Genomic DNA, 12186 nt, shown 5'->3' on the forward strand with positions numbered 1-12186 from the left:
AATCCAATCAATCAGACTTAATTATGCTGATTTTGTAGTGACACATGCAGTTGATCAGCGCTCTTTAAGTAATGAAGACATGCCAGGATATGCTCAGAAAAGCGTAGTCACATAATGTGATGTACTTTATCTCACTATTAATAAATAATGCCACACAGATCACCCCTAGTTTAGTTCTTGCTATTTTTCTTTGCAAAATGCTTCAAGAGGTTAAACCACCTTTAAGCCAATAGAGTTTCATTATGAGCTTTTAGAACAGCTTATAAAGATACACTGCCAAATCTTTATTTTGCCAAAACCTGCAGATCATTGCAAAATACACTCAAGGTTTTAGCAAACAGCTGTTTTATTTTAACACATTCTTAAAAATAAAGGTTCCCAAATGGTCTTAGAAATTGGTTCTGGTTTGGGTGTAAAGTTCCAGAAAAAACTGTATATATCTTTTATATTACGTGGATGTTCTTTAGACTTGATAAAGTTTTCTCCCAATTGCACATATTTACAAAAAGGGCCCATATCCTACATTTTTCTTGTATTTCCTATTCTTTCTTTTCCTTGAGCTCCCCTTTTGACATGTGTGTGGGTTTATATACTGAAAAAAGTCATGTTTCATTTTTACACAACTGTTTTCCAAACTTGTTTTATCTCTTAGAATAAAACAGTTTTTGTTGCTGAGCCCTGTGACTGATATATGTAAATGACCTCAATGTTCTGGTTGGCTGCTCTGCATTGTGCCCCATTCATTCTGTCCTGACTGAAACACTCCTAATAACTTTAGTGTGAATGGGTGGGGCTAAACTGCTGTAAGCTGAATAGGTGGATATATGTAAATGAAAAAGTCTTTTATGTAAAAAAATGAGAACAGGTGGGTTTTTCTGTGATGCCCTTTAAAGGAAAAGCTCAGGGGTAAATCAAATTTACATGATTTTTTTACTTACCTCAAATGCAGTAGGTCAGCCAAGACTTGCTTCTTTAGTTTACAAATGGAGCTGCCAGGCTAACGGTGCTAACAAACACTGAAAGTAAATAGTCACCAAAACCACAAATACATGCCAAAATCTTCACAAAGCTTCAAATTACATTGATAAGCTACGCAAGAGACATTCAGTAGCAAGAGAGACGTTCGGTAAGGCTACCATGCAAAATCTCAGTGTATAAGAATATATGTATTGAATAGTCACTGGTGGGTCCAGCATCCAACTGACATTTCTTCATGTGTATATTCAGGTTCAAGCTAGGCTTGGGCGATAATGTAAATTTAGACAAATGATTATCGTCTCCGGAATTATCGCGATAAACGATATTATCGTGTTAAAAATGAATTTATGAAGAAAACCCAAGTGAGTGGGCCTTTCAGTCACGTGATCATTTTACTGCAGCCTATGTAAGTGAACTGCTGCATCTCAGTGGAACAGCAAAGGAGAATTATAGCAGTGAATCTTAATTCTGGAAAAAAACAGTTATGTTAGAAGAAATAATAATTATTATTATTAATATTATTATGATTATAGTCTTTAACAACCTAGACTGTTTCATACACAATTAACATTATTATACATCTCAGACACCGCTGTCTTGCTGAAGTATCCATGGCTTGGCAGCTTGTACTGAAGTACTTACTGTTGACACCTTTGGTGATGATCGGTTTTCTGCATAGACGGCATGTAACACTTAACATCTACCGGTTCTCCGTGTTCGTCTGGTTGGAAACCAAAATATTGCCAAACGGGTGCGGTAACACCCTTCTTCTGTACAAGCTCCTCCATTTTTCACTGTCTAGGGAGACGGTCACATGTAGCGGAGTGTTTCATTCGCATATATCCAGCATTCTTTGCCAGACTGAAACGCTACATTCTAATCTTTTCAAGTGGCGTTTTAAAAACGTATATTTGTAGTTAATTAGTTATGTTTGCATGGTCTATACTTGAATGCTGTCTTTTCTGTTATAACTTAGGTCTAAAATTTTAACCTACCATAGATTAGAATGCTTGTACAAAGTCAGTGGTTAAATACAAAGAACGACAAAAAAACCTAAACCACATCAGCTTGTCTGCACAACCTGAATTAAGACCTGGATGGCGATGTTTGAGCAGGTTGAGAGAAGTTTGGGGCATGTATTTACTGAAATGGTAATGGTGATTATTGCCTTCCAGTGTTTGTTAGCAAATGCTAGCCTTGCAGCTTAAGTTCTAAACCAAAGAAGCAAAATTTTGACACCAAACTATCTTGGCTTAACGACTGCACTTGGGGTAAACGGAAAATTATCTAAATTTGATTTTTCGCCAAACTATTCCTCTAAAGAACCATCCATGAAAAGAAATCAAAAGTGGTTCTTCAATGACATCGCCCTGAGGAGCTCTATTTGAAAGCTTTCCTTTAAATGAACAACAAGAGGTACTTTCTTCCTTGCTAAAATCAAAAAGAAAAGTTAAAATCACTTCCTCAGAAAGGCAACATGCCCAAGAACTTCTGACGGGAAGCCTGTGTGTGTGTGCATTTGTGCTCAGTGAGCAAACTGTGAAATCTGACACATCTTTCTTGAACCAAGGCTCCATACTTCCTGCCCTTGCTGCTTTCACTATGCATGCCTCTCTCTCTTCTATCATCCAACCATTCAATCAAGTTTCTTCACTTTTCCATTCTCTTAAATCCTTCAATGATCCTGTTCTCCTCCTGCTTCATCTCCATCTAAGCTTGGGTTGTATTCCCTTTTACATCTTTATCTTGTGTAAACTAATCTTTCTACCCCCCACCCTCATCCTGACATCCCCCTTAATGTTCTGCCTCCCCCATTTACCAGAACATCTCTCCATCTCTCCCTCATTCTCCATGTCCTGCTGTTCTGTTAAGCTGTAAGTTCTCCTGTGGCCTGTGGTTTTGTTCATGCATTCTGAGTGCTCAGTGGAGCTGCAGAGAGAGATGATTAGCTGATTAAACCACAGCAAAGCTCGCCAACACTACTGCTCCACTGAACCTCACATCTCTATGGAATGACAGCCACATAGCACAAGGGCTGGTCAACATTAGGGTCACCACAATTACTCGATTTAATACAAATTAGCGATTAAAACTGACCTTCTTGATAGTTGGCAATTAGCATGATAAGAATGCACATTATAAATTCTACTGATGAACACATCCAGTTGTAGTTTTTGCCACAGCGTTATTATCTATTTCTTAAGAAATCTTTTTAAATGCTTCCTAGGATGTGTTTTCCAACCATGTATTTTGGAAACTTCCAAAGCCATGGTTTGCTTGTTTGTTGTTGATTACTTGATTATTTGTGATTAACTGATTTATTAACATCGAACAACAAGTAGCAGATCTCCAGGCTTCAGGTTTGGTCAATTTCTCATGCACAACATCAGGCTCAGCTTGTTTTCCTTTTTTAAACCAAATTTTTACCCAATTTTCTCCCCAATATAGTCATAGCCAGTTTTAGCCGCTAGCTCGGTCTTCAATCACACGATGCTACGATGCTGAAAGGGTACATGCTTCCTCTAAGTACCACCGAATCTTTTCAAACTGCCGCTAACGCAACTTCATTGGACAGCTTGGACAAGAACACAAATTGCTACGTCTGTTACACCAGCTAACATATGCCTGTGTTGGCTGGCAGTGATGGGGCAAGGGAGGTCCACCCTACCCACCCAGAGAGAGCTGATGTTCTCTTGGATTCCTGGCTACACACAGCTGTGACATCACCAAGGATCGATCTTAGACAGTTGCACCACTCTGGAGCCCCCGGTAGATTTGCCTTTATTTCAAGGACTATGCTTATGTAGATAATGCGCACCAGAATTCGCATTTTCTTTCTTTCTTTCTTTCTCTCTCTCTCTCGCTCTCACTCTCCATTTGGAATAGTTCCAGAGTTTGAGGAGTGAATGAACGAGACCCTGAATGATGTACAATTACACAGTACATCAGTCACAGTCACTCTATGGATGATGAGAGGTAGGTGCTGGGTTGGCTGAGAAGTCACTTTGCTTGTTAAGTTGTTAAGTTTGCCCAAAGTGTATGCGTTTCTGCAGTAGCAGCAGTAGCAGGAGGAACTTCAGCACAGTGGGGCTAACAGCTGAGAGAAGAGTGGATGCTGTGTTCTGCCAGTCACAACTGGCAATTCCACAAAAACATGCAGATGACAAATACTGTCATTGTATTACACGCATGACCCAGTTTTACACCCAGTTTATCCCAGCATTACATTACAGTCAATAAACTTCGTAACAAAGCAAAGCCCTGTAAAACTATGTCTATGGTAATTCATCTCTGTGCGTCTGAGTAGATTTAGGTCAGGTTTGGGTTTCAAATTTAGCAGTCTGTGTGGTGTTGGGGTGGGTTTCAAAGTCGCAGGTATGGGTCTGGTTTGGACTTCAATTTCATGCTTGTGCAAACCTAACATTGTGTCCGGCTCAGCCAGCCCACGTACTTGAAAACTACACAACACCTTGATAACACCTTAATAATCCTTGAGGAGAAGTTTGGAGATGCGTACACAACCACACTGACAAACATAAAATACAATACTTACTGTATTATTGATTATTTGTTTTTAATAAGAGTGTACTGAGAAAAGAAATCTGAGCAAATGAACTCTTACTGCTCAACTAAATTCCTTTTTAAAATAATATGTCTTGGGTGTTTAAGACGTGCAGTGTCTCTGCATGCCTGTATGTACATACAAACCTATAAAAAATATATAAACATTTACATATAGCATGAACTTGCCATTTGGAGATACAAAATTTTGTTCTGACAGCGACAATATATATAAATATGATGAATAACAGACACACATGTAGCACGTACAAATAATTAGACCATCAGGTGGTGAAACATCCGGTTGATGTGGTAAAAGAACAAAGATGTTATGATAAAAAAAAAGCTCTAAAATCTTCACTTATCTCAGCCTGACTAATCTCTGAGGCTGGAGCACTACATACACGTACACTAATCTCAAAACACACAAACACACACACAGCGGGAGGGACTAACGCTGCAATTTGTTTATGCTGTAAATGGTCCTTAGCTTTCTGGCAGGATTATGGATGCTGTGAAGAAGAAAACATGGGCGTAGGTGAAAAAGATGAAACAGAACAGCACTATAATGAGTGGGAACGGACAGACGAACAGACGCACAAAATGAAAGCATGGCTTAAAAGACAAGGAAGGAAAAAGCTTGATAAGATCCCCTAGGAAATTAGGCAGAAAGTCACGAGGCTTTGGGCCAGGCGTGTGTGTGTGGAGCGAGGGAGGTTCCTGGCTTTCGACTTAATTTTTACAGAGATTTGGGATAAACGTGTTTGTTGGGCTGTCTGAAACATTTAAGGCCATGGTCACTCAGGTCAAGCTGCTAAACTACCAAAACTGCCACAGAGAGGCTAAAGAGAAAGCCTAGCTCAGTTTTTTTAAATAATAGATAGATCACACTGAGACATCCTGTTTATTAAGTATAGTAAACATCCACATTCTTCTTTTTGAAACCAATTGAATTTGATGGATCTGGATCTGTACGAACTGTATTAACTATTCTTTTGCTATGAGTGTTATGATCTGTGGCCTCAAAATAAAGAGAATGACAGTAACTGTACGTAGGGCTGCAATATGTTAGATATCATGATAAAATACATTACAATCTGCTTTCATGAGTTTATAATGATATGATTTTGAATTAATACTCATAGCTTCCCTCTATCACTGTTAAGCTTTATCACCTGTCTCTACAGCACTTTAAGCTGCCACTGGTATGAAAATAAAAATAACATAGTATTTTTTTTTTTATTACTGCTTTCATCAGTATCTAGAACACTAAACAACTGCATCCATCATAAAGACCAATTACAGAGAGCCTGTTTGTTACCAGTGTAAAGTAACTGCATAAACTGCATAGTAACAAGTAGCTGACTAGCTATCAGCTCATTATGACATCATCTTATTTATTATTTTTACCAGATGTTTTTGAGTTTTCCTCCTGTTCCTGATAAAACAGTTCATTTTTGCAAATTAAAAATACTGTTTCAAATGCGGTGCTGCTGTTTTGCTGGTGCATTTTGTTTCAAACTGTGTGCAAACCTCGGCAGAAAAAACACAACATTGCGACGTATATTCTGCATTTTGGAAATGTCTTTAAGGATCATGCTATATTTTTGCCACATTGCCCCTCCTTATCTCCACAAATGCATAAAAATGGCACTAAAACCCATAAAATTCTAAACTCCCAACCCATTCTACACCCCATCCATGTAACAATGGCTTCTCCTAAACTTCACGAAGTGAAAAAGAAACTTTTGTTAAATTTGTTTCTACAACAGGCACTGCATGCTACAGCAGTTTTTAATCACACACACACACACTAGATCCCACGTGAACAGATAACAGTGAGCCACAACAAATAAACACCCAGGTTCCACGCTCAAGAACAACAAATCCTCCCATGTCCGGATTTCCCGAGCACAAAAGCTCACAGTGGGTGACACTAAAGCAGTCTTATAGGGAGTCTTATTGAATGATCAGTGCAAAGCTCATTACGAGCCTCCAATTCTCCAATCCAAAATGCATTTTTCACACCTGCACTGATGAGATTCACAACAGCCTGCTGCATCACAAAGGGCTACTGATTTTGGTGGTGCAGGTTTGAAGATGGGTTTAAGGAGGTTTATAGCTTCATTATTTTTACCAAAATGGGGCCCAAATCATTGAAAACAACTTGTTGCTTTTTTGAAATAATAGTTTGATGTAGTAGGTTAACACTGATAACATTTCAAACTTACCATTCACTCCACACTGCATAATCTATATATAGATTATGGCCCATACATGGACTATAGAGTACTTTGTAAAGGTCAGAGACCACCCTTTATTTATTTATTTATATAAAATGACCACTTAAAAGGGCAGTTATGCACAAGTCTGCCTGCATAGCATCCACTCTTTTCAAGAGACTCGCTTTCAGTTTTCGAAGAAATCTTAGAGGTTGGTTGCATTTTCAGCTTCTCACAATCTAAGTAATCCTAAACATTTTCAGTAATGTTGAGGTCTGGGCTCTGGGGTGGTCAGTCCATTGTGCTGAGAACACCAGCAGCTTCTTTGTTTCATTTGCAAATTTCCTTTTCTCAGTAAGGGCTTCTTGACAGCTACACATCCTTTCAGACTCATAGTGTTGAGTTGTCTTCTCACAGTGGAAGGATGAAACACCTGTGGATTTTTTTTCAGATCTGAACCAAGAGTGGAGCTTGATTTTCTCCTCTCTCTCAAAGATGAAAGCTTTAAGTGCTGTTTATCTGTTGGTGACACTTTTGTTGGTCTACCAGGTCTTGCACAGTTGGCACAGTCCCATTTTCTGTATCTTTAATATTTTTTATAACTTTTTATAACTTCTTTTTATTCAATTCTTTTCCTTTGACTTTCCCCTTCCTTTGCAAGTGGATTGTCTTACGTCTGTCCTAGGCTTTCACAATGGACTCACAGGAAATTATTGCAGTGAACACTTAAAAACAAAACATCTATGTGTATTTTTACAGAGTTTTGCGTTGTGTGGCAGCTGCACTCAGAAAAGCTAATGTTTGTTACATGCTACTATTGTGCCTTTCACCCAGTACTTTACACATCGGGCAGGAAAGCCAGACACATCCACAAATATTTGACCTCGTCTGGGCATATAAGTAAATATGGCTTTCCTTAACGACCCTCTCATTTGAGCACAAGAACAAAGAAAAGGGTTGAGGGACCTCCACTGACAGCAGGCAAATCTAAGCCCCACACCACTCGACTCAATCCACAGCAAGTTTCAACAAGCTACCCTGATTCACTCTTCATATTACACACACACATATACAAACAGGTGCAGGAATGTGTAGCCACATGCTAGCTGAGCATAAATACTTAGGCCTGCTTCACTGAATGAGCGTCAACGGAAATCATGCACCAGCTACCTCCGACTAGCAAATGACCACCAGCACTCACCTCTAACACAGACTTTGGAGGTGTGGAAAAACATCCCTTTCTTGAAAAACTGAAAGCAAGTCTCCTAAAAAAGGAGACTTTTTGGAAGTTATAATAAAGCTATAAGACAGGTAAAGGGTAGACATTACACTACGTTGTTGAGGCTTCCCTTTGTTCTTTTAAATATGTTTTCTGCTTTTTTCCTGATGCTCAAAAATAAATAACTTGTACTTAATAGCAATTTGATCTGTATTTGCATAGTACTCTATGCTGATTCAGCCATGCAGTACTACCCATTCAGTGATGCATTTTTTAGAAAGCAATCATATTTTTACTACGGAAGTATCTGTGGTTCATGTGCGGACACTAAGACTAAGTTTACTCCCGGTCATCTGATGTGACTTGAACCTGGACTGTAACCTGATTTGAACCACATGGATTTACATTTGGTTATTAAAATCCAGCACTAGTTAGTCAGATTGCAGTACAGTTGACACATGGCACATAATATGCAAACTGGCTTATATGTAACAACCAATCGCCTGTATTGTCTCCTGTTCTATTCAGAAAATCACAGTTTAGCATGGTGGTCATTTCCATACACCAGCTTTACATCAGTGTTTACAAGCAGAAGCTGTTTAGAGTAATTAGCCTCATGTATGTAGGTGTAAACAGGGTCTGAGTGTACAGGAGATTAATACTGTTAGCACTTAAAATAAAATAAATGCATGGAGCATGTTATATAGTTAAAATTCACACTTTGGGGAAAAAAATATATGTTTCCCATACATTAGCTTAGTTTTAGGTCAAACATTAGATGAAAAAAACCTTTGGTACTTAGTAAAATACACACTCCACCTGGCTAGTGGCATTTGAGTAGGAGAAGATAAAGAGAACATAAAGAGATAAAGAGAGGCTGAAAATAGTCATGTAAAATGGATTATGACCACTTTTGATACACAACACCACACAAATGTCAAGCGAACCTCAGAGGAAAAATATAAAATGTAAGAACATGTAAGCTAAGAACCACTTAACCTCAGTCCAAAAATGTAAACCTAACCCTGAACCTAATCATTTTACCAGATAATTTCACCAGATTATTATTAGGTTATTAACAATGAGCATAAGTGAGCTATAAGTGACCATTAAAATAAACGTATGAACAAATATCTTTTCATATTTCAATGCTTTCGAATAAGTAAGCGTGAAGCCTCACTTTTAATAAGCGTTTTCATCTCCTCACTCAGGGAAATAAAAGACTGTGGCTGTTAGCCAGTAGTTCAGAGCAGATATCCTGGAACTTGCATGGTGCCCATATCGTTGCAGCCATGCCCTGATCAGGCCCAGGCAGGCCATGCAAAGATAACACTCATGATTTATAACACTCCTCATAATGCCAAAATACCACTCCATTACTAACAATGAACAGAATTTATGAGAGATGGACAATAATAATGGACAATAACACTTTTGATTAAGTACAGTTGAGCCACATGAAATGACCTTGACTATTAAAGGTAACTACTTGTCAATATCAGGCTAAGCTTGTGAAACATGACAGGTTGTTCTAACATGTAAGGCTCGCTGACCCAAACTTTAGCTGCCTTTCAGAGCTTAAAACATGCCTATTTAATGGGTCATTACCAATGAGGTATCAGTAGATTTCTTAAGCTAGAATTCAGACAAGGAATTTGGCAGATGCGTGTGACATTAAAGAAACTTTCACCTACTACAGCATGCCAGCAAGACAGAGTCTAAATATTGCTAAATAATCTCAGTGTTTCTCAGTTCAGCCCTTAGAGACCATCGATAGGCCACAGATTTGTTCTATCCCAACTTACAACACAACTGTACCGGATCATTTGTTCTGAATGTTCTTCAGATGTGATAGAAGATGGGACAAAGTAAAAATGGGGGTTCCTGGAGGACTGCATTGGAATTAATATGACTTAAAGGTGCAGTGTGCAAGATTTAGGGGAATTGATTAACAGAAATTGAATATAGTACATAGTTTTCATTGGTGATGAACTGTTGTGTTTTTGTTAGCTTAGAATTAGCCTTTTAGCAAAAACCTGACAGTCAACGTAGGTTCTGCTACACACTTGGAAAGGGAGGGGTGAGGGAGGGGTATTTAGTTGGTTGTAATCTGCAAGCTCACCGCTAGAAGCCACTAAATATTACACACTGCACCTTTAATATGAATTAATATTATTAATGGCAGCCTATTCTATTCTAAGCTGGCAAATTGCATTCTTGAGAAGGTCTTTCAGATGAATGGATCTAAACCCCCAGGTGAGCAATTGCCACAGTAATGCTACCAGCTCAACATCCTGAAGAGCATGTTAGAGAAACTCAAGGCTTTGGACCTCAACCAGGACTGTCAACTGTCTGAAAATTATGGAGAGTCAGTTAAAAAGATTCACTAATCTACAAGTCTGCTCTCAATTTCTGACTGCTTTCAGACATTCCTCTTAAATATGAGCATCTACACTGTATGGGTGTAATGATACTTTCAGGTTCAACATGATTTTGAGGTCAAGACACGATTTGGTTTGGTTAAGCTCAGAAAAATTCAAATATTGTTTCAAAACAAAAACTTGCAAAATAGCATGTTCTCATGCAAAATATGATCTTGCACAGCATCACTGAGCTACAAACAAAACAAAAATAGATAGGATGCAACCAGATGTCTAGTTTTTATCACTGGAAGTGGTTTCTGCAAAAGGTGGCAAACAAGAGATATTCAGGAGCGTAGGAGTCGGGCGTACTGCCAATAAAGTTTCAATATACTTTTTTTTTTTCCAAGAATGTATTGAAATCGCTACACCTGTAGTATCTCAAAGCCACTGTGACAATGATTGACCTATAAATCTAACAGGGTAGCTCTTCTTCAAAGTGAGTACACTCTTAATATATATGTCACTGCTGTCGGAACAAAACCTTGCATCTCCATTTGTGTCGTTTTTTAGTTTCTGACATAATATGAAAACGCCTGTTGCCCTTTACATTGTGTGTACATTTTTGATCACTGGACCCAAAGAAATGTCCTAAACTGACTTGGAAAAAAGTCTGGGTCCACTGACTTACATTAAAAGTAAAGTATGTTTTTTCCTTCTCCTATAAAGTTACCATTTTGGAGATAGGAGGTTTTGTTCTGACAACAGTGATATATACACTCCCATGCAAAAAAAACGGTATAACACTAAGCTTTTAATGGTCTTAAGAACAAATCATTAGTCGGTAAATTAGCAAGAATTAAAGAAATAGATGAAAGCAGCTTAGAATGTGGTAGCTTTTCCCTTTCTTTAAATGCTGAAGTCTTGTGGGTAAACTTGCAGACAGCCTCTTACAGAAAGAAAAGTCAATATTGTTCCACTCAGCACTGAAAGCCTCATAACTCTGCCAAGCTAGTTTGTGTTTAATATGAGACCAAATATTCTTTATATAGTTTAAATCTGGACTCTGACCAGGCCAAAACTATCAGTAAAAAAAACAGTTATTTGAGCCTGGCCCTTTTCTTTTTTTGCATGGGAGTGTGTACATGAATAAATGCATGTGTGTGTGTGTATTCTTCCTACAACCTTTTCATTATGTGGGTGTTCTTAAACTTTAAGGTTCTCCACACTCACATTTGCAGAAAAGGTTTTCTAAAGAACCATTTATTGAAAGGTTCTTTAGCAAAGTAGAATTGTTTCATATGGGATTTCGCAGGACCTGAGAACTACTGACATACTGGATTCAGCTCGCTCCAATCAGAATTACTTGCACCTCTCACTTCTGCACATAATATTACTGAAAACATCTGTCTGATTGTCGTCTATAACTGACAAAGTGTATAAATTAACAGCAAATGAAGGCTAAAAAACCGAGAACTGGCACGCTTTCTGTCAAGATCATTAGGGAAAGCAATGGTGTGTGTGTGAGTGTGAGAGTGTGTGTGTGTGTGTGAGAGAGATTTTTTTTGTTTGACTTTTTGGCAATTTGGCCCTTTTTGGCCTCAATTCTGAGGATTCACTTTTTAAAACCAACTCCCGACTCACGACATAAAAAAATACATCAAGCTAATCTATTCTAGACACAGATTTAAGAATGTAGTGTGCAGGAATGAAACTGAACAAATTTCACTCTCAGCTTAAACATTCCTAATACCGTCAGCCTATATGACAGTGGGCACTGTGGAGATGTTATAGGGCATCATGAAGAATGGACACTGAATTAATGATGGCATTAAATGTAACTGCA

General features: G+C 38.3%; 1 protein-coding gene across 1 annotated transcript in view; it reads right to left on the minus strand.

The window, feature by feature from the left end:
* Positions 1–12186, minus strand: part of plpp2a (phospholipid phosphatase 2a) — a 46162-nt gene that overhangs the window by 32982 nt on the left and 994 nt on the right. The gene's annotated exons all lie outside the window — the stretch shown is intronic.

This window comes from Colossoma macropomum, unplaced genomic scaffold, assembly GCF_904425465.1.
Source record: "Colossoma macropomum unplaced genomic scaffold, Colossoma_macropomum, whole genome shotgun sequence".
NCBI lineage: Eukaryota > Metazoa > Chordata > Actinopteri > Characiformes > Serrasalmidae > Colossoma > Colossoma macropomum.